Here is a 22,822-nt window from a genome sequence, read left to right as displayed (position 1 = left end):
AATCCCTTGGCTACAGTGACTGGTTAGGCAGAAGTCTGTGACCCCATGATCTAGAGACTCTAGAGACAGCCAGATGTGGGCTTTTGCTAGAATTTCTAACAAAGAGATTTGTTTGTTTTTAAATCCATCTTTATCAGTCCTTGAGACTGAAGACAGCACTGAGGTACTGAGAAACACGGAGCCAAGGAGTGGAGAGAGAAAGACCATAGTAGGTAGCATTTTAGCACCTGGACCTAGCCAAGCCTGAATAATATTCACTTCCTTTTTTTTTTTTTTTTTTTTTTTTAAACACAATTTGAGTTGCTCATGCTTGCCATTGGAAAAACACATCCTGGCTTATTAGAATACTAACTAACCTCTGTTTTGTAGAGAATTAAAATGATATTGAATGCTCCTTATAGAGTCACAGAGATTCCCTCCTTTCTTCTTTCACTATGATGTATGATCTATGGGCATAAAAATGCATTCAAGATCCATATGTTTTACTGAATAACAGAAAAGGAACAATCAGCAATCACTCAAGTCACGAAAGAGAACACGGCCAGTGCTTCCGTCATCACCACCCATCTTTCCCTACTAGAAGTTACCACTCTTTTGACTTTGGGGATAATCATCTCCTTGCTTTTCTCTGTAGCTTTACTCCACGTCTGCACCCTTAAACAGAATGAATTTTGTATTAATGGATCGTACGGCGTGTATCTTGGGGGTCTTACATCTGTCACTCACCGTTACAGGCCTGATGTTCCTCTCTCTGCGTAGCTAGAGCTCATTCATTCTCAAGGCTATCAGAGCATTCAGCAGATGACAGTGCCACAATGTATCCATTAGGGAGTATTTTTTGCACCCGATGTTTACAGTAGAGAATTCACTGAAGTCGATCAGTCCAACAGAGCTCATATTGGAAACAAACTGAAATGTTATGTACTGCTCTTTGCGGAAGCCTGATCTTGAATCAGCCCAGCCATCTGCCGTCCTTGGTCCACATCCAAGCTGCTGATGGCTGCTAAAGAAAAATTGCACAACTGAGTGAATTCATGTTACTACAGATCACGATCTTCAACCCCAGCTGGGCCCTCCTGAGAGCGAGTGATTCTGCGAGCCCCTCTTCAGCTTTCTATTCCATCCTCCGGTCCCAACTACGTCAAAACGACACAGCTTTCTCCCTGCCCTGTCTCGGCATGCTCTCAGCGGATGACCTTGCCTGACGGTGGTCATCAGGTAGAAAGTCATTCATTTCTTAACTTGGCAATGATGACTCCTACTTGCACCCACACCCATCTTCCCTGCCATCTCTGGGGTCCAGCTGCCCTTCTTTCCTGGTAACGCCTCCCCCCTGTGCCCTCTCTCCACTTGGTAGCTCTGTCCTTGGCTCCCACTTCCCACCCCCAACCCCGAGTTTGACAATGTCTGTGAAAGGCCTTTGCCTTAATAACCTCATCTTCAGCATCCCTGCCACACTCCTGGGTCTTTTCAGGTCTCATCTGGATTATTACAGTCTTCCTAACTGGTCTGCGTTTTAGTTCAAGCTCTTTTCCTCTACCAAAGTCAGAATAATGTTTCTGAAATGCAAATCTGATTATATGAATCTGTGTTCATTTCCTAGGGCTGCCATAACAAATGACCTGTAACAGGTGGCTGTATTCTCTTACAGTTCTGGAGGCCACAAGTCTGAGATCAAGGTGTCAGCAGGATTGGCTGCTCTGGAAGCTCTGGGGGAGAATCCATCCCATGTCCCTCTCTCAGCTCTGGTGGCCATCAGCCACCTTGGCTTGTGGGCCCACCACTCCAATCTCTGCCTCCATCTTCACATGGAGTCTTGGTCTCTGAGTTTCGAACCTTCATCTCCTTTCTCTTTCAGGGACACGAGTCATTGGATTTAGGGCCCACTGTGAACCTGGATGATCTCATCTCAAGATCCTTACCTTAATTACATCTGCAAAAACCCTATTTCAAATAAGGTTGCATTCTGAGGTGCCAGGAGTTAGGACTTGGACATATATTTTGGGGGCTGCTGTCTACCTCACTACATGCCTCCTTGCTTAAAATCATCCAATGGTACCCCACTTCTCTTCTGGGTGTGAACTAAACCCCTCAGCCTGGAATACTTTCCCCAGCCTGTGCAGTCTTACCTGCTCTGCTGAGTACCCACATTCCTCCCCCTTTCTTAGTCCCTTCCACTCTCATGTCTTACTAAGTCTCTGCTCAGCAATGCCCTCCCTCCCTCTGGACTCCCCCATCTTTCTCCAAGTCCACAAAGTGCCATGTGTAGATGCACAACTAATAGAGCACAGAGGTGAAAACCGTCCCCAAAGCCAACCAGTGCAGTAGACTAGAAACATGTGAAGTTTTATATGGAATGTTTAATCTTAAAAAAAAGAGTCAAAATATACCTACTCTTAAGTTACCTGTTGGTAGGGGAAAAAAACCCCAAAAATCTTCATTAAAGAATTTGATTGCTTATGAAAATGACAACTGCAATTTCCCATTACACAGAAATTACTGATAACTATCGACAAAGAAGGGGAAATATGAGTGTGGCCATGGAATTCGAAGATGTAACTGGTTATTATGGTCATATTTAAGTGGAATTCTGTTTGCACCTTAGGGCAAAATAACCGGACTGTGAGGTGAACAGTCTAGATAATCCTGTGTTTTAACAGCATATTTAAATTACAGCCCTGTTTACTTACAGGACTGAATGGCCAGTTGGACCAAAACAATGTGGTTAGTACGGGCGGCAATTTCTGGAACTTCAGGTCATGAAGGAAAAGCAGATTTGGCATCTGGCAGGTGCCAGCAATGTAGGAACAAGACTTGCCATCAACACTGTGTTATGGATGACGTTTCATGGCTATCTGGTTTTATTCCATTTTTTTATATTTCTATTAAAAATTTTTTTTATTGTGGTAAAATATACACAACCCCAAATTTACCATTTTCACCATCTTTGTACAGTTCAGAGGCATTAAGTACTTTCGCAATGATTTTATTTCACCTTCCTGAGGAATGCTAGAATGCACACAGCATAACTTAAAACGGGCTTCAAAGTGCAGACACTTGGCAGTCTGTTCTTTTTTAAACCTATGAGAGAAAGAAATCTTTATGTCCAATAATACATTTGAGAATTCGATGAACTATTTTCTTGATGGCCTCTCACTACAGAGAGAAGAAAAAAACTAGTTTATAAGCCTATGGACATGATGCAGGCTATTGTTTTTTCAGTGCATTTTGTGCTTTCTATTTTGGAGTGAGCTTTCTGGTTTGTAGGATAAAAGAATCTCAAAGTGGGCAAGACGTCAGGAAAATAAGACTAAATCATGGTACCGATCCAAATGGAGAGAGCCTGTGAGAACTTGATGAGTATCCGCGGGATTCTGGAAACCTTTCAAGTCCTCCTAATGCCTTCACTTGTAACTTAGGCTAGAAGCTGAAATAACAAGAGAACTTTGAAAATTCTGATGTCTCCAGATGGGGTGGAGTTATTTCAGTCTTCTGGATTTTGATGGTCATTTGGACATATTAACGTGCACACAATTAAAAAAAATTTTTTGTTCCAACAGAAAGATAACCCTCATTCTGCACAAAACATCTTTCGAGCAATCATTAAATAACAGATCGATGAAGTGCTTCGAATCTTCAGCTCAGCAAGTGAATTAATTTGAAAAAGAATGACATAAAGGTTCTCTGTTCTTTCCGTGAGGAAGTTTCGCCCAAATGATTTTTCAAGATGAGCAAAAGAAAAAAAAATGCATAATTGCAGCTGTCACTAGATCATTTTCTCCTTCATTTTTGGGGTCTATTCTTACTTGTTCGAATTGTGTAGACAGCTTTGATCATGCTGCCGTTGCCAAGCAATTCACTCATCTGCTGAGTCCCCTACTGCCAAACCGAACTGTTCTCTCACCAGACGATACTTTGTTCCAAACAATCCGATTTTCATCCTGTGCTTTGAACTCTGTTACCACTGCCTTAAGAAGAGAGAATACTTTCGGAATTTTTTGACTATAGGAAACAGAACACATGAAGCTTGGTTTTCACAACTTGGATTTTTATGTGGATTCCCAGACAGCTCTCATGTTCTAAAATTACTCTTTGGTCATCTCACTATGTGTTCCCTAATTCTGCACTTCAGTGCTTCCAGAAGGGCTGCCCTCCTTTCCCCTGAAGGCAGAAAGGGCACAGTCACTATGTTTCCCCCCCACACAGGAATAAGAAAAATTATTTGTAGTCCATTTTTATCATGACTCTTGTGTGGACTCTTTCTTTTCTGTGTAAGGTGTTTCTAGTGCCTTGGTGGAACAACACACTTTTTTTTTTCTTTTTCAAAGCAAAACCTTCTTAAAAGGAAGATTGCTTCTGCGTTTCAACTTGCGGACTCATTGGTTGGTGATGGCATTGCTGACTCGTGCTGAGGGGTGCAGCCTGGGCTTCTGCATGACCCCTGGCAGCCCTTGGGCTGGATAAATTTAGCATTAATTGATTTCCCAGGCCAGTGAGTGTGCACACACCAGCAATTTTCAGAATCAATGAAATAATGAAGTGAGGCAACCAAGCTGGCTGGAGGGCATCGGAGAGCATCCCCTCCTTTCGCTGCCTCCCACTTGAATTTTTACTGAACAGGAAAATTCAGGGGCCGAGGAATGGGTGGCCAGATAAATTACAGGACACCTAGTTACATGTGAATTTTGGACACACAGCGATTGATGTTTTAATATCCAGTACATCCCAAATATTGCTTGGGATATACTTAGAATGAGCCGAAAGTCTATTATCTCACATTTCACTTGAGTGAAGCTGGAGCCTTCATTGAAAAACTCATTCTTTCTTTCTTTTTCTCTTCTCACTTATCATGCCCTTTAGACCAACAGGGACTAAGTGACTATCAAGCTGTTGAACTGTTACTAGTCTGAATTGTTATGTGAGGTAGACTTCTAAGGCTTCATATGAAGAAAAAAAAAAAGATGCCAGCTTCCTAAGACTTTAATATGAAAAGACAAAGTTTCTCATTAATAACTTTAGTTATCAATATTAGGTCATATGTTGAAGTCATACCATTTTGCATCTACTGGGCTAAAATATATTATTAAAATTAACTTGTTTTTAATTTTTAATATGGCTACTAAACCATTTAGGATTATATACGTGGTCTGCATTATATTTCTGTTAGATGACATGGCTTTAAAGCAGGGATTGGCCAATGTGTTTTGTCAAGGGCCGGATAGTGACTCTTGTGAGCTCTGTGGTAGACAGACAGGATCTCTGTTGAAAATTCGCAACTTCATCCGACCTGGTAGCCTTTGACGATATGTAAAACAAATGGGTGTGGCCGAGTGCCAATAAAACTTTATTTATAAAAATAGGCGTGGCTTATTTGGCCCAAGGGTGTAGTTTGCTGATCCCTGCTTGAGAGACTTGGGGTTTTTATTTATAATTTTTAAATGAAGTATCTACATGACTCTTAGTCTCATGATTTGGACAGAGGGAGAAAATACTTGTAAGCGGACAATTTATCTTTCTCAGGGTGGTCTGACTACTAAATAGGAAATTGTTGACGGTTTATTGCTTTTTTTTAATAAGGGAGAAGAAAAATCACGGGTATAGCCACTCATATGGGGGTTCTTCCTTGTGTCAAAGCCTCCTGGATACCCACCCACACAGGGAAGCGTAGGTCGGCTGTCATCCATTCTGCAGAGGCAGTGAGGGCCCGGGATACACACATTTTGTCCCAAGTGCTGCAGAAGTGTGAGGGCATGCTTCACCCACAGTCCATGTGAGAAACTGCAACTCCCTCTAACAGATGTTAAAGACAGGAAACAACAGACATGGGGGCTTTCATGCTGATAAAGCGAAAGGAATTTTTACAAAGGGCTATAGAAGTAGTAAATCCCTTTTCTCACCCAATTAAAATGTTTTATTTACTGAGAGCATGGCATGATGTAATTTTATAAGAACTTACTTCCATGTGATTGGGAAATGCCCTGAAATGTAAAACCTTTCAGGATCACATTAAAAAAAACAAAAAAAAACAAAAAAAAACCAGTGACAGGCACAGATACATTTTGGGAGGTGGGCTGGGGAACAAGAGCCATCAGTCGTGATTGGTAAATAAATGAGGTGCTTATATGTTTCTTTTACTGACCAGGGAGGCTCAGAAGTAGTTCTGGAATAAAATCATCATCCATGAAAGTGTAATCCCAAGAAGTTTATAAATTAAAGTTTGATTTATTACCTGATTCATGCTCTTCTTTTCAGGGCTGAGGGAAACTGGTAACAGTTTATGTCTCTTCAGTTTTGCAGTCCGTGAAATGTGCCTCAATGACAATGTTTAAGTTGAATTTCCATTTCCATTGTTATTTTTCCTTTTGGCACTGGTGTGTAAATGTAATTTCGCTGCAACTGAAGTACTTGCTTAAGTAGCTGGTAACTCCTGTGGGATTAGGTTAGGGCTGGCGATGGGGTGCACTTTTCAGACCTAAGAGCTTTCAGCCTTTGGGGATTCCAGTGAATGGCTTGTACACGAGTGCCTATTTGGCGGCACCTGTTCCATCTCTTGCTTTTCATTACTTTGTCAAAAATCTCGATATTCTCCTGGAAGAAAAGAAAGTAAAATTTAGTGGATACTACTGTGTAATGGGCACTTAATGTAGGACTTTACATATATTTCACTATCAAAATTACCCTTTGACTACTAATAAGATACAAAATCTATAGTAATATAAAACATACAAAATACTTGGTAATATAAAGTAATACAATACCTTTAAAAATAGTCCATTTTATTCTCTCCCTAAACCGTATATCATTAAAACTGCTTTCCAAGTGATATAAATTGAGGCATAAATCATCAGTCTAATAAGTTCTAAATCATCTGTTGCCTTTTAGAAATTGTTGGTGGGATCTTTGTTTTAACACAGCTGCCACTAACAAAATAATGCCAGGATTTGATAGGGGCAACTGCGTTAAGCTACTCCAGGAATGCAATGTACTGAATGTTGATGTCCTCCTCCTAAATTCGTATGTTGAGATCTAACTCCCAAGGTAGTGGTATTTGGAGGTGGGGCTTTTGACAGGTAATTAGGTCATGAGGCTGGAGCCCTCATGAATGGGATTAGTGCCCTTATAAAAGAGACCCTAGAGACTTCCCTCTCCTCTCTTGTCATGTGAGGACACAGGGAGAAGGTGCCTTCTATGAACCAGGAAACAGGCCCTCACCGGATACCAAATCTGCTAGCACCTTGATCTTGGACTTCCCAGCCTCCAGAACAGTGAGAAATAAATGTCTGTTGTTTACAAGCTGCCCAGTCTATGGTACTTTGTTAGAGGAGCCCAAAGGGACTAGGCCAAGGGACTTCCCCTTAAAATGATAGACCCTAATGGGTCCTAGGGCCGGGGGGTGTGTTTCAGCTGCAGTGGGTGTGGGTGTGTTGCCTGCAGGTCAGTGCCAGGGGTTTCACCTGGACGGCTGTCTCAGCCTTGCCCAAATGCCACCACAAAAGCAGCCTGCCCCCAGACCTGTCCCGTGCCCCTCCAATGTAGTGAGTCTCCACAGCAGCAGGAGGCCGCCACACCTGCCTGGCCACTGACACCTGTGCCCACTCAGTGGATTCTAGGAGCTTCCGACGTCAGTACAGAATGTGCTTCCAGAGCCTTTACAGAAGTCTGAGATTCAGTTAAGAATCATGCCCTGCATTTGGCTATGACTTTGTAATCTCCTTTAATCTAGAACAGTCTGTCTGCCTTCAGTTTTTCTTTTATGCCACTGACGTTTTTGAAGAGTCCTGGCTTGTTGTCTTCTATAATGTCCCATGGTCTGTATTTGTCTGCCTGTCTCCTCATGATTCCATGCAGGTTGGACAATTTTGGCAAGAACACTGAAGAGGTGTTACTGTGTCCCTTTCATTGAGTTATACCGGGGGATCTAATGCTCAAGTTGACTTTTTACTGCTTTTGCTGAGCTTGGTTAGTTGGTTAGGGCTGCGCCCACTCAATATCCTTGTCATGCAAGCACCTTCTTTCTTGTGTAAGGAATGAGTCAATGGGGGGCAGGGGGGTGATATTTTGGGACTGTGAAGATCTGTTCACACCCATCCCCTAACTGTTCCTGTTTGAAGTACTACACTGCTGGTTACAGAATGGTGAATTACTAATTTGATCATTTCTTGTATAAATTATTCTTTTTTCATTTCCCCTTCAGCTTTATTAAGATATAATTGACACATTAACACTGTGTGAGGTCTTCTGCAAGTTCTTAGCTGAAATTCTCTAAGAAGAAGAGCTTGACTTCTGTACCCCAACTTTTGTGCATCATTAGAGCCTCATGGTTTTTTTTCTTTTTTTGGTAATTGTTGTTGTTGTTGTTGTTTTTTTGGTTACATGTGTTGTAATCAATTAGCATTATTATTCTTTTGGATGCTCAAACTGTCCCCGAACTGGCCAGTGGGAGTCCTTTTGGCCACCATCAATATTAAAAGGCAGATTCCTGCCCACCCCAAGCCTCCTACATGTGACGTGGTTAAAAGAACTACATATGGAGTTGATGTTTTTGATATTACTGTGTTTTCATGCCTTAGCCAGAATTTACAGCATTTAATTTGTCAAAGATTAACATCTTGGGCAAAGTTGACCTGGACCACAGGGAAATTTTGTGTTGATAAAACACTGTGGTTTACCTATTTAAGTCAAGACTCAAGTTTGCTGAAAATTTTATGACAGCAGAAATTCACTGACCAACCCCAAAATGTTTACATCAACATATGAGACAAAGCCCCAGCTCTTAGTGGTTTGAGAAGAAAGGCATTTTTAAAAAAAGTCACAGCAATCTACAAATTTCAATTTGATACAAATACTTCTTGTGGTATTTCCAGTGTGTGTGCATTACTCCACTGTAGGTGGTGCGTGTCTGTGTGTGTGTGTGTGTGAGAGACACTGCTCCAATGAAGACAGTGTGCATGCTTGTGTGTCCACTTCTCCATGTATGTCCCTCTGTGTCTGTGTATGTGGCCGTGCATGTGTACAATGCTCCATCTGAGATAGCATGTCAGTGTGTGTGTGTGCGCGCGCATGTGTGTGCTTCACTGTAAGGTACTTCAGCTCATGAGAAGCTCCTCGGCTCTGGATGATGATGATCTCAATGCACTTTGTAAAAGTAATTTCACTCTTTCCTGCATTTCTTTCATGCACAAGGTCACTGAATATGATTTCCCTCAAATTTTATGAAAAAATGTTCTTCCCTTACTGTTATTTGAGGGGCTGTTTCTTTGTATTTGCATATCCCTGATGCAACACAGGGGGCACTTCTACCGCCTGATATGCACACTTCACAAGCTGAGCCTGAATCTAATGAAATGATTGAGGTTAGCTTCCATGAGGCAAAAATCTTCGGTCTAAACTCATCTTAGAACTGGAGTAAAATGAATCTGGGAAAAATTACTCAGAGCTGCTTGTGTGGTTCCCGTTGCAGTCTCTTCTGAGACTGGGAGGTGGAGGGAATCATGAGTTCGGTAATGTATTACAGAAATGTGGCCTTGTTTGTGCTTGATTATGTTGATAGCAGTGTAATTTAGTGCAGAGTATGAGCTGTGCTAGAAATGTTAAAGCTTCTGATACAGCCAAGATTTTCCCTTTGCTTCCTTGTTCATCAGGCTCAAAAAGCACTAGAACCTTTTGCTAAGTTAGTGAAATATCAAGAGGAATAAGTACAGCATGTAAAAATAGCAAGAGGATAGAACAGTAGGTCAGAGAGTTAAAATACGTTTTGCAATCGAGTATGTGCAACCTCCCTTTTCTTTCCAAAGATCCTTTGTGGTCTCTTTCCCTGGGTTTCCACTGCATTAGGGAGGGGAGGCCATGTGATGGTGCAGTAACTGACAACCCCAGGGACTGACGACTCAGCTTTTTTCTTGCTCTTGCTACATGTCACTGCAAGTTGGCCCGAGGCCTCTGCTACAATGGTCACGTGCAGACTGAAGTTGATGGAGATAGGGAGGTGGGGGGGGGGGGAATGACAACCCCACTGTAAAGCATCCCCCTGAAATGTCATGTTTCTCACTTTCATGGGGGAAACAAGTCACAGGGCCAGACCTGAGTTCAACGAGGTGGGGATGTTTCATCCTTCCTCAAGGAGTACTGCTCACCTTGAAATACGGGTGAGCACTACTGCAGATACCACATTAGTTATCAGGATCTAATACACTGAAGGGCTTGAAATATATGACATAATCATGCCAACGGCAAGCCTGTTCCATCCAGGTTAGTAACAAATACCCTACATTTAAGGTGTGCTGAGAAGCCAGACATAATATGCTCTAAACCATGATGTCACCCCCGTCGTCTTTGCTCATTTTTTCCCCGTGAGTGATCAAAATACTTGGACTTCTTTGAATATATCTTAGTATCTAGGTCCTAAATGTTTCACTCTTGATTTTTTTCTAAGAGGTTGTTTTTTGTTTGTTTGTTTGTTTTTTAAAGGAGGGGGAATTACCTTCTAAATATAGAAGGAATAGATTTTCATTGTTAAGAATTTAGGAAATGCAGAAAAAGATTAAAAAATAATAAAATATGCTATCAGAGACTTTCAGTTTAGGGGACACACACACAGAGCACAGAAGCCACTGAATTAGAACAAACAAAAAAGACAGCCCATTTTAAAGGAATTTGTATTCCTTTGATTATTAAAAAGGTTCTGAACATTTTCCCACCGGATGTTTAGAACTGTATGTATAATGTTTATTCTCTTACGTTTTCCTGTTCTTTTCTGTGCAGGGCTATTTTGAGTGTGACAGAAACCCAATTCTAAGTGGCACTGGTGACAAAGAGTATTGGCTCAAGTAAGTGAGGACAGAGGTGCAGGTGGTTTCTGGAGCAGCTGGAAACAAGGATTTCAGGCCACCGGTTCTCACGGACATGCCTCATCCATCACCTCTGTTTCCTTTCTTAGGCTGGCTTTGTTCTGTCCCACTTGAGCTGCTTCCCCTGCCTAGCAGTGGACATGGAGGCCAGCGTGTCCCAGGCTTAGGTCGTTGGCTATCCCAACAGGGAGGGATTCCGTCAGACCCAGTGGACCTGGCTTGGTCCCAAAGGGCAGCTGTGGGATCAATCAATGGTGGATGGCTTGTTGGAACCAGATGGTTGGGATGGGAGAGGTGGGTACCAGAAAAGGGGTGCTTGTTCCACGAGAAAGGAGGGGCACTGGGCATGCTCTTCACCACTTCACCTTATAAGAAAGAATTTTTCACTTAAACAAATGCTACATTAACACGTATTAGCTGCTGGATTATCAAATAATGTATGGCAAGGTAAGGTCCATCTCACGTGTCACTCGCAGATGCCTCCCAGAGGTACGCATTACTGGTTGTTGTATGCCCTTGTCAATCATTTTCTGTGCACTTATACAGGTATCTATGTGTAGAAGCCCTCCAGATCTGACTAGGTGTTTTGGGGGAGATGTGAGTGGATGATGGGTAGGTTTCCTAGGCCTGCTGTAACGAAGTACCACAATCTGGGTGGCCTAAAACAACAGAAATGTATTGTCTTGAAGTTCTGGAAGCCAGAAGTCCAAAATCAAGGTTCTGGCCAGGCCATGCTCCCTCTGAAGCTTCTAGGGGAGGATCCTTCCTTGCCTCTTCCAGTTTCTGTGGTTTGCCGTCCATCTTTGGCTTTCCTTGGCCTGGAGATCACTCCGGTCACATGGCCACCTTCTCCCAATGTGCCTTCACATCATCTCCCTCTGTGTGCATCTGTCTCCGTGTCCATATTTTCCCCTTCTATAAGGACACCAGTCATATTGGATTAGGACCCAGCCTAATCACTTCCATTTAACTTGGCTACCTTGATAAAGACCCTATTTTAAAATAACGTCACATTCTGAGGTACTGGGGGGTTAGGACTTGTCTTTTTGGGGGGACAAAATTCAGTCCATGACAAGTTAAAAATATGATTTCAAAAAAACTCAGCGGTAACTTCATGTACATATTGCTTTGCAAGTTGTTTCTTTTGGGTGAAAATAATCTTGGAGTGCTGTCAACATCAATACAATCACTTCTGCTTCATCCTACATAATTGCTGCACAGTTTCTATAGTGTGGCCTTTTGACATACAGTCTTGTGAACAACTGCAAGTATTTCGCTAAGGTGAACATCAAGAATTTTAATTGTGGGGTCAAAGGGCCTGTGTACTTAATCTTAATAGATGTTGTCAATTGCCCTTCAGAATCCCCCCAGCCACCCCCAAAATGATCAGGGCTCAAGGGTACCTTGTCCACCTATCTTCACTAAGACTGGATATGACTCACTGTTTCACTCAGTTTTTTCCCAAACTGAAATGGTATTTTGTTATGTTTTTAATTTCACTATTTACTAGTTAGGTTGAATATCTTTTCACTCTTTTTTCAGCTTTGTCTATTTCCTGCTCTGTAAAGCAGCAATTTGTAGCCGTTCCTTTTCAGTTTGTTCTACTGAACTGTTGGTGGCTTTCCCACAGATTTGTGACAGTTCTTTAGGTATCAAGCACATTAACCTCTTTGTTATTTTTTTTGCAATGTTTTCCCTTATTGTCCTTTTAAAGATATTTTAAATATAGTAAAATCTATAGACCTTTTCCGTGTGATTTCTCCTGTTGCTTTTATGCATCGCAGTTCTTTGCACAGACTTATATGGCTTCGTTGTCAACATCTAGCATTTTCATCTGTCTGGCTGAGTCCTAACTCTGGTGGTCTCAAGGGACAAGATCAGGGTTTTGGCAGACTTTTTCTGAAAAGGGCCTGATTGTAAATATTCTAAGTTTTGAGAGCCATGTGGCTCTGTGGCAACGACTTAACTCTGCTGTTGTAGCCGGAAAGCAACCACAGGCAACACCTAAATGAATGGGCGTGTCAGTGTTCCAATCGAACATTATTATTATTATTATTTTACAAAAACAGGCAGCAGGCTGTAATTTGCCAACCCTTGGACTAGACATAGGCAAATCTCCTATTCAGCCAGATTATTTAGGCACACAAGCGTCCTCTATTTAGAGAGAAACAGTGAACACACAGTAGAGTTGTTACAAAATCAAACGGACCACAATCAATTAATGACTCGCTTCAAAATAGTTTTTTGCACACGCGGACTCCACAAATAACATGGTATGCGGCTGTACGTAAGCCGTGTTTCCTTCTAGTCATTTGGGTGTGAGATTCCTTCATTTGTCAAAAGACAAACGGACGACTGCAGTGCAAGGGGCCTGACACACGCCTCTCAGGCTGGCTGTCCGAGATTCTATTTTGCAAAGAAAAAGAAACACTGATATGGTTATTCTGCTGACTTGGGAAAACCGGTAGCTTCAGATAAAGAGGATTAGCTGTTGTCTTAGGAAATAAACATCTTAGTGACACAATTAACGTAAAGGCACTTATGGAGTTGATGACATTTCACCACAAATGGACGCTCTTCTTTTAAAACTTTTGCTTTGCTCACTGAATGGTTACAAATGGACGAGACAGCATGCAGCAAGCACATCTCCTGCCAGTACCTATGTCAGACCCTGGCCCTTCCCAAATTCTTCTTGGCTTGTCAGGGAGCCCTGAAGAGCCAAAGGTGGTGAGGTTTGGGAGCCTCTAGGTTACGGGTCACCTGGAGTACTGGTAACACACAGATCAGTGCGTCTGCAGATCCTGGTTCCTCCCTGGCTACAGGAGGGGTACCATGCAGCTTGTCAGATGAATGAGCAAGTTCCCGGTCCCACGTTAGTCTCCTGAATCAAACTCTCTGGGGAGTGGTTTCTGGGAATCAGCACTGAGACAAGAACCCTCTGTGATCCTTCTGAGGTACCCTTACCACCTGAGAGCCCCGCACGTGAGGTTTCATGTCCCACAATTCACTTGCCGTGACTCTAATCAACTGCAGGAGATATCCACTCGAATTATCCATTTTAATGTCCAGGGCAAAGAATGTTGGGGATATTTATGTCTCATTCTAGGAAATGACTCAGTGGAAAAACTGACTTTATGTTTTCAACTTAACTCCATCTTCCTGGCTTGGTTATTACAACCATATCAAAATTCTGTCTCTAAAATGTTCTGATGGTTACTAAGACCAGGACTGTTACTAAAATTAACTCTGATGGTCCAAGTTTTCTTTATTTTACTCCTAATCTCTCTTGGTAATATTAACTTCAAGTTATTTTAGAAAAAAACACAACGAAACAAACACAAAACAATCAAGCAAAAATAAACATTTTTTTAAATAACATTTTTTAATTGGCATTTTTTTAAAGAAAGAAAATTCTGCACCACTATCCATGATAGAACCAGACTGAGGAGGGGGAAAATGAATTATGCGTGACAATGTTTTTCTCTTGCATGACTCTTTTGATCATATTTTCTTAGTAGTATTGCTTCAAAGGGAAATCATATTGCTTGCATGTTTAACGTCACCTCGCGTAAATTAAATTGGCCTGGACTTGTTAAAGTATTTAGAGACTCTGTTATAACACAACACGTTTTCTTAAATATTTGTGTTTTCATCTGTCTTCGTAATTGGGCTCTCAGCTGCCGGAGGGCAGCTCATGTCTTATTTTCTTTCTGGAGCCATGCCTGGCATGACATCTGCCCTTAACATACATCCTCTGAAAGCCTGATGTCTGTATGGAAGAAGGATCATCTTCGTGGAAAATTCCAGCTGATCTGCACATTAGCTACCTTTGATTTAAAAGCGTGTTTCTCCCACTTAGAGATGAGATGAACACTTTGATTTGTTATCTAGTCTACATCTTACAAAAATCCAGATGCTAGAGTCTGACTGTGTATCTTTTATACAACCTGCGTTTCCGCAGTGCTGGAGCACCTCCACATTACTTTGCCTACATCAAATTTGGGTGTTTGAATGCCAGCCGATTAGAGCTGATTTTGAACTCTCCTGCTTTAAAAACGTTTTTTTTTGGTCTTGAGAGCGTTCACTTTCTGGTTCCCAATAGTTTGATTTGTCTTTCAATTCTGGTGGGCTAACAGCCTCAGAGATGTTTTTGTTTGTGCCATTATTTAGAGAAGGGGAAGAAACGACCGGATCTTATTTACAATCTCTGTCCGATAAAGAGTGCTTTGCCATAAAAGAAGCAAACAATAAAAAACTAGAAGTACAAGACATTGGGTCTTAAAGTCATCACACTAAATAAAACCAAAACAAAACAGCTCAGTTCTGGACTCTTGACTCAGGGCTCAGCCAGCTGCAGGTATCTCTGTCAAGGACAGAGGCAAGGAGTCGACTTCCTGGTGAATTTTCAAGTGAGTGTGTAAAATAATTTTCAAAAGTCAAGTGTAGGGCTTCCCTGGTGGCGCAGTGCTTAAGAATCCGCCTGCCAATGCAGGGGACAAGGGTTTGAGCCCTGGTCTGGGAAGATCCCACATGCCGTGGAGCAACTAAGCCCATGTGTCACAACTACTGAGCCTGTGCTCTAGAGCTCATGAGCCACAACTACTTAGCCTGTGTGCCACAACTACTGAAGCCCACGTGCCTAGAGCCCGTGCTCCGCAACAAGAGAAGCCACTGCAATGAGAAGCCCGTGCACCCCAACGAAGAGTAGCCCCAGACTGCCAAAACTATAGAAAGCCCGCATGCAGCAATGAAGACCCAAAGCAGCCAAAAATAAATTAAAAAAAAAAAAAAAAAAAAAAGTCAAGTTTAAAATTCCCTGTTTAACTTTCTATAAACCTTCTGGCTCATCTGTTGCACAAACACCATCAGCAGATCCCTCTTCCAAACAATAAAAATACCTCTATTCTCCTGATAAAATCTTACTTCAAGTAAGTTGAAGGGACTACAGCTTTTTCTTTTTTCCTGGAGTACTTTCTTTTTCTGCTTTACCCTTTTCTTGTTTGCTTATCGAGGTACAATTTACATGTCGTAAAATTCATTCTTTTTCAAATGCGTAGTTCAGGAATCTTCAAACTATACACAACTTGTGGGTCCAATCTGGCCCACTGCTTGTTTTTGTAAATAAAGTTTTACTGGAACATGGCCACTCCTACTCATTTACATATTGTCTATGGCTGCTTTCACGCCACAATGGCACACCTGAGTAGTTGCGGCAGTCTTGGTCTGCAAAGGCAAATATATTTGCTCTCCAGACCTATACATAAAGTCTACAATCTTGGCTACAGTTCTACGAATTTTGACCAGTTTAACAGTCACGTAACTACCACCACAATGAAGATTTAAAAAATTTCCACTGCCCTTAAAAATTGAGGAAGCTTCAATTTGAGGTAAGAAATGATTTTAGAGAAGTAAAATTTTATTCTATATTTAACACGGACTTGAGGTTTTTAACATTTTAAATCCCTACGTACACACAATACACTGGACGTTTGTGGTTTGTCTTTCCAGCAGTGACTTCCCACCTCTCTACCTGATGGAACCCCGGGTTCCCGTGGAGGACTTTAGCCCTCCACTGTCTTCATGTCTGGCGTGTGGGTGGGCTGGATCCCAGCTGAAGCTCCTTCCACGCCTGCTGGTCCCAGTGATGCATCCAGGGGCTGGCATATGGCAGAGTCAATAGGATGCAAGGGCTTCGGGGAAAGGAAAGCCTTACCCGCCCTTGGGTGCTGCCTGAAAAGATTCTTTGCTGTTGGACTTGAATGAGGAAGCATCCTGAATGCCTGGCACCCACCAGGGCCCACAACGGAGGTTTAGTGTGGAAGTGAAACTATGGCTGTCTGGGCAGAGCTGAGAACTGGAGAGAAAAACCAGATTGTGGTCCTGTTGATTTTTTGAGCCCAGATTCAAGTCTTGTCTCTCACTAGCTTTACTGCTGGACTGCTCCAGTAAGCTCCCTTGAGTGTGGAAGTTGGTTGGAGAAGAGATCTCTGTTATTTGTAACTGAATGAGCTCTTATTGATGCCCACTGTGTAACACTCAGGGAATTACGGAAAACACCTGATACACACATCTATGCCATAAGTTGAGGATTTTATACTACTACTTAGCTTTCTGGGAACAGGACTTGCCTTGTAATCTCTAATCTTTTAATCAAATTCTCATTCTTTCCTTTACCTACTATTTATTGGGGAACTGCAATGAGGCAGGAGACCTCATAGTGGCCAAAATGGACAGTCTTTACTTTGAGAAAGTGCACATTCCAGTGGGTTTACAGCCCCAAACCCCAAAGGTGCACTAGTCAGGTAGCCCTGAGTGCTACGGAGAAAGATGGAAGAGGGGATGGTTGGATTTTATAGAGATGGCAGAGAAGGTCTCCCTGGGAAGGCAACATTGGAGCAGAGCACTGAATAAAGGGAGGGAGCCTGTTCCAGGCAGAGAGAACAGCAAGTGCAAAGCCCTGGATAGGAGTGTGCTGCCTTGGCTGACAAATAGGCAGGTGCAGACGGGTGGGTGGGTGCGGTGGGAGAACAGCTGAAGACAAGGGTAGGGAGACACTCTTAGTGCTCAGGGCTAACGGCTCAACATGGAACCACTGGCAGCAAAGCAAGCACTTGGGAAGTGAGTATTGGGGGAAAAATGTCTTAACCAAAGTGCGATCGATGCCTTGTGGGTTAACCTTAGGCACTGTGGCAAGAAGGGGGTCTCTTTTGGGGAAGGGCGAGCTTTGGAGACCTCTCAAGTTGGGTGGCATAGACTTAAAGGTTGGGGCAAGCTGGTGTGGGCTTCCCAGGTGTAAGGATGCTTGGCCTGTGCAGGTTGAGGCGGGGAGGCGGGGGTGTGTGTGTCTAGTGCACCTCCTCCTGTTCCCCGTGGCCACGCAGCTGACGACAGGAGGGAGCCCGGCAGTTTCGCAGAGTCCCCCGCCCTCCCCTGAACCACCTGACACCTCAGCAGCCACCTCTCTGGTCTGCATTCAAATTGCCAGTTGTTTGCTTTGATATCTTCTGGAAATGCTGCCCGACAAACCTGCAGAGTCCCAGGGCCTGTTTCACTGGAAACACAGCAAAACGCGCTGACAATCAGGTCTCCAGCTTTGTGGGGGAAACTTGCAGGGCTGCTCTAAGCCTGATGAACAGGAGCTCCAAGGGAATGCCTGTGATTTAAGTCCAACGGGGAGACTTCACATTTTCCAGGCTCTAAGCGTTTGCACCAAGGTCGTAACATCCTTGCTATATTCTTTGCTTGAAATGTGATGAACAAAGACTCCTGGTCCAAGCATCCCGCTGTACCTGTGCTTTGTGAGTGCTTCCTCTGGCTGAGGACCCAAGAAGATGATGCCACCTCCACCGTAAAGGGGCTGGCGTCTAGTTGGGAGAGGCAGATAAAACAAGCCAAGAACTGCTGTGTCCCTGTTCGAAAGAGGTGGCTCGAAGAGATGTGAAGAGGGCCCCTCACTCCCCAGTCCTGCATTTGGGAGAGTGGGGTGGGCTCGGGTAGGATGGGGGTGTGTTAGAGAAACTGGCAGCAGAGGAGCTGTCTGAAATGGAGGTTTAAAACAGTGAGATATAATAATAACCTACCAGAAAAGGCCTCCCCAAACGCACACTTCAGTAGTTTTTAGTACACAGTTGGTCCTTGAACAGCATGGGTTTGAACTGCACAGGTCCACTTCTACACGGAATCTTTTCAATAAATAAGCGCTCCAGTACTACAAGGTCCACGGTTGGTTGACTCCTCGGACGCTGAACCACATATACAGAGGGATGACCGTAAAGTCCCACAGGGTTTCAGACTGTGTGGAGGTCTGGCAGCCCAACCCCTGTGTTGTTCAAGGGTCAGCTGTACTCACAACGTTGTACAACCATCAGCACTATCCCCCTTAGAACATTTTCATCACCCTCCAAAAGAAACCCCATCTCCACCAGCAGTCACTTCCCCGTTTCCCTCTGCCCCCGGCCCCTGGCAACCCTAAGATACTTTCTGTCTCGAGATGCGCCTAGTCTGACTATTTCATATAAATGGAATCCTACAATATGTGGCTTTTGTGTCTGGTGTATTTCCCTGAGCGTAATGTTCTGAAGGTTCATCCATGCAGTGACATGAATCAGTACCTCATTACTTTTTAAGGCTGAATAATGTTCCATTGGACGGATATGCCACATTTTGTTTATCCAGGTATCAGTTGATGGACATTCGGGCTGCTATGAACATTCATTCGTGTGTGAGTTTTTGTGTGCACATATGCTTTCAGTTTTCTTGGGTAAATACAAGAAGTGGAATTGCTGGGCTGAAAGGAGGTTTGAAACTGAGTGAGATTGGGCGTTTGTTTAAAAGGAAATATCTGGTGCAGAGAGAGAGAGAGACGGAGGAAGGGAGTGTCTGTGTGACTAATTTTTTGCTTTTAGTTACTCCTTAGAACAGAGGTGATAAATATGATTATTTCTGGGAAGTTCTTTAATCCAAGAGTAAAGAATTTTATAGCTGCTACCAAGTGAAAAGTCACAGGTCAGCCTGACACAGAGCACCCCAAACAGCGTTAGCTGGGCTGGTTCTCGGATTTCGTGGACTTGACTTTCCTATGGAGCCCTCATGGCTGTGTGGATGTATGAGAAGAGTCTTTTCGAGGAACACACACGCTTGATGTTCTACTCTGCTTTCCCTCTGGACACGTGTAAATATGTCAGACTATGCCACGTCAAATGGCACCAAACTTCCCCATGGAGCTGTAGGAATGGGGAGGTCATATCTGCAACTGTTCATTTAGAGCACAGGTGACAGTGCTAAGGAAATCCTCAGTCTCCTGTCTTCTTCTCATTTCTGCAAACCAGGGATTCCTTTCCCTTCTTTCTGCAGGGCTGATGAAACCAAGCAAACAGAAGAACACTTTGAGAGGCCAATCCTGTTTGTGGCGATCATTTGGCTGGAAGGAAAGGAGAAGTGAGGAACACGCCTTGAAGGAGTTCCTCACTGATGCATCTTAATTGACAGTGTTTGTCAATGAAAATCTTCCCTACTCTGTCCTTAGGTCACAGTGAGGACTCCCATAAATGACTGCTATAGTTTAGGACTCGCCCATGGATTCACACTTTTCTCGTCCTCTGTTCTCAGAATTCATGAGTGAAAGAATAAGCAAACTAATTAGTCAACCATCATCTGGAAACTCGCAAACACAGGTTTTAGCGTGAATCTTCAAATTCTGGATCTAGTACATTGTAACGGTTTTCATGCTTATCACAGTTTAGGGGAGTCTTTTTCTTTCTCTCGATTATTTCTGACGCCTTTGCCCAGTACAGTGATGGGACTGCATGGGAATGAAATCATTTCTCTTGTGTGGGACTGTGGAGTGAGTGCCATTAAGAGAATGTTACACCACAGACGCTGTGTAGCAACAGCTGCATGGATGGAAAATTCCAGAGTCTTTTTTGTTGCAATGTTTTCCATTTTTATACGTGCAAGGAAATGTGTGCTTAACTGAACTCAGCTGTTTGAAAATTCACATAAAGTATGAGATAATACCTGTCTTTGCCATTTAAGCAATTTTAAGTAATGGCAGAAAAGATGTGCTTCATTTAAAAGAGTTTATGAAATATGTATTTTGTGGCCACTACTGTGCGAAAACTGAGGGGGGTTTAAAAACTGGAGTGTTTAAATTCTGATGGATACGATGAGACGTGTGTGTCTGAAACAATACACAGTTTTTTTGCTTTTTTTTTTTTTAAATGATGAGAAAATGAAAGATCACTGTAGAAGACTTTCACGCTTTATGGAAGTAGTAAGTTTTGAGCTGCACTTTTGAGGATGAATAGAGCTTTTTAAAAAACTACTGGAGAATACCTATAGAAAACTGTTTGTACGTGTGTATCTTCAGGGTACAGCTTGCTGACTTTTTAAAACGGAGTACAGCCATCTAATCAGCGCACAGATCAAGAACAGAACATTACGGGCACCCTGCAACTCCCCCCGTCCCTGTCCCCTTCTGTCACTACCCACCCCCACTTCTTTGAACAGTATGGATTAATTGTGCTCATTTCTGTACTTTCTATACATTGAATGATATCAGCAAAAGGCAGGAAGCATCTATCAGACAGGAAAGAGGGATGCTATTTTGTGTGTGGAGGCCTCGTGATGTCAGATGTGCTGCTGTTGCTGCATGTGCTTTCAAGACAGTTTGTTTTCTTCCTGTGTAGCGTTCTGTCGTATAAATACACCCCACTGATCCATTCGGTCGTTGTTGGGATTTGTGGTGCTTCCAGTTTTAGGGACCTTTCAACAAAGCTGCTTTAGATATTAAAGCGCACGTCTTTTGGTGAAAACATGTCCCAGTTTCTGTATGTATTTACCCAGGAGTAGGAGTGGTCGGTTTTCGCAGATACCTAGAGACCAGTTTCCCAAGGGGTCATGTCAGTTCACACTCCCACCAGCAGAGGGCGAGGCTCCAGCTTCTCCCCAGCTTTGACCTGGGCAGTCTGATGGGTGTGCAGTCGGGGAGGCCTACAGAGAGCCCGGGCAGTCGGATTAGACAGGGGCTTCGGCACGGGAACTGATGGTCACATGCGCTGGGGAGCGGTGAGAAGCTAGGTGGCTAGGTGATGGGAGGACAGGTGGGCAGGCTTCCCTGACAGCCTGCGCGGTTTGGACTTGCTCCCAAAGCAGAAGGAGACGGTGGTACACAGCCTATCTGGTGACTGGACATCCCACTCAGGGCCTCCGAGGGCTTGCTGTGTTCCAGTCAGAACTCCCTGGCGAAGTAGACCTGCTTTCCACGCTGCAGTGCTTTACTTCACTCTGCTGCCCATTTCACCCCAAACGCAGCGTCCCTGCTGTGGGGCAGAGCCCTCCTTCTCTGACGGGCAGGAACTCGGGTGAAGACCTGGGGTGGGCTTTCTTCTGTGCTCCTTCTCGTCTCACGTCTCACATTAGGAGCTGATCATGAGAGACTCCAGAAAACAGTACAACAACAGAGTCCCCCAGCAGGTCTTAAAGACAGCTTGAGGTTTTTGAGTTTCTTGCTATCTCTCTTTGGCAAAATGTAATAATTTTCAGCCTGACTTAACCTAAATTACTCCAGTAGCTTGAGAGTGCCCCCAGCTCAAGACCCTATGGGAAATGGCTCTGGAGCAATGCTGCCAGCACCAGAGCTTCCAGCCACTTGTGGACATGTACATTTAAAATTACTAAATTTAATATAGTCACTACCAACAAATCAATAATTAAAATGGAATTAAATGGAAGACTCAATTCTCTGTCACACGCGCCCCATTTCCAGTGCTCGGTATCCACACCGGCGTGTGGTCACTGTGTTAGCACACAACGCCTCCGTCACAGCTGAGAGTCCTGGTGGGCGCTGGATGAGACGATAAAATGCTGAAGCACGGAGTGAGGACTGGATTGAACCTGTACACGTGCTATCACATCCCATTTTGGTGGTTGCTATAAAAATGTCTGGTCTTTGATCAAAGCTGCATTGCTGTAGCAACATTATTTGTTCCTGGGTTTTTAAAACTTTCAGTCGTGTCTCATAGACGTTTCCTGCATTTTGTTTCTCTCACACATTATTTATTTTTTCCCTGGCTGTGAAATAAAATCTGGGTGGTTAGGCATTTCCCACAAAGTCAAAAGCCATCGTGAGTTAGTACTACATGTTGATTTACGGTTCATGTGCGAACAAATAACTTGCCCAGAAAAATGCTGTCTGTAATCTAGGCCTCCTCTGCAGCTGAGGTCAGCGGCAGGCTGGGCCACTCCTGTCTGAGGGCCTGCTGCCCAAAACCTCCAGTCGGTCTGGGACGGGAAGCAAAAGGATCAAACAAGACCCTTTTGATTAGGAAAACATTATTTTTGCATGCCCTGGGGATTTTTGCATGTTGTTGAAAAACAGTAATATATTCTGCTTTTCCAGGTATTTTCTTTATCAGACTAAAACAAATTTCTTCTGCGGAGCTTGAGTCAATAAAATTGTAACTCCAACAGAATCC

This window comes from Balaenoptera ricei, chromosome X, assembly GCF_028023285.1.
Source record: "Balaenoptera ricei isolate mBalRic1 chromosome X, mBalRic1.hap2, whole genome shotgun sequence".
NCBI lineage: Eukaryota > Metazoa > Chordata > Mammalia > Artiodactyla > Balaenopteridae > Balaenoptera > Balaenoptera ricei.
This window is presented reverse-complemented; position numbering follows the sequence as displayed.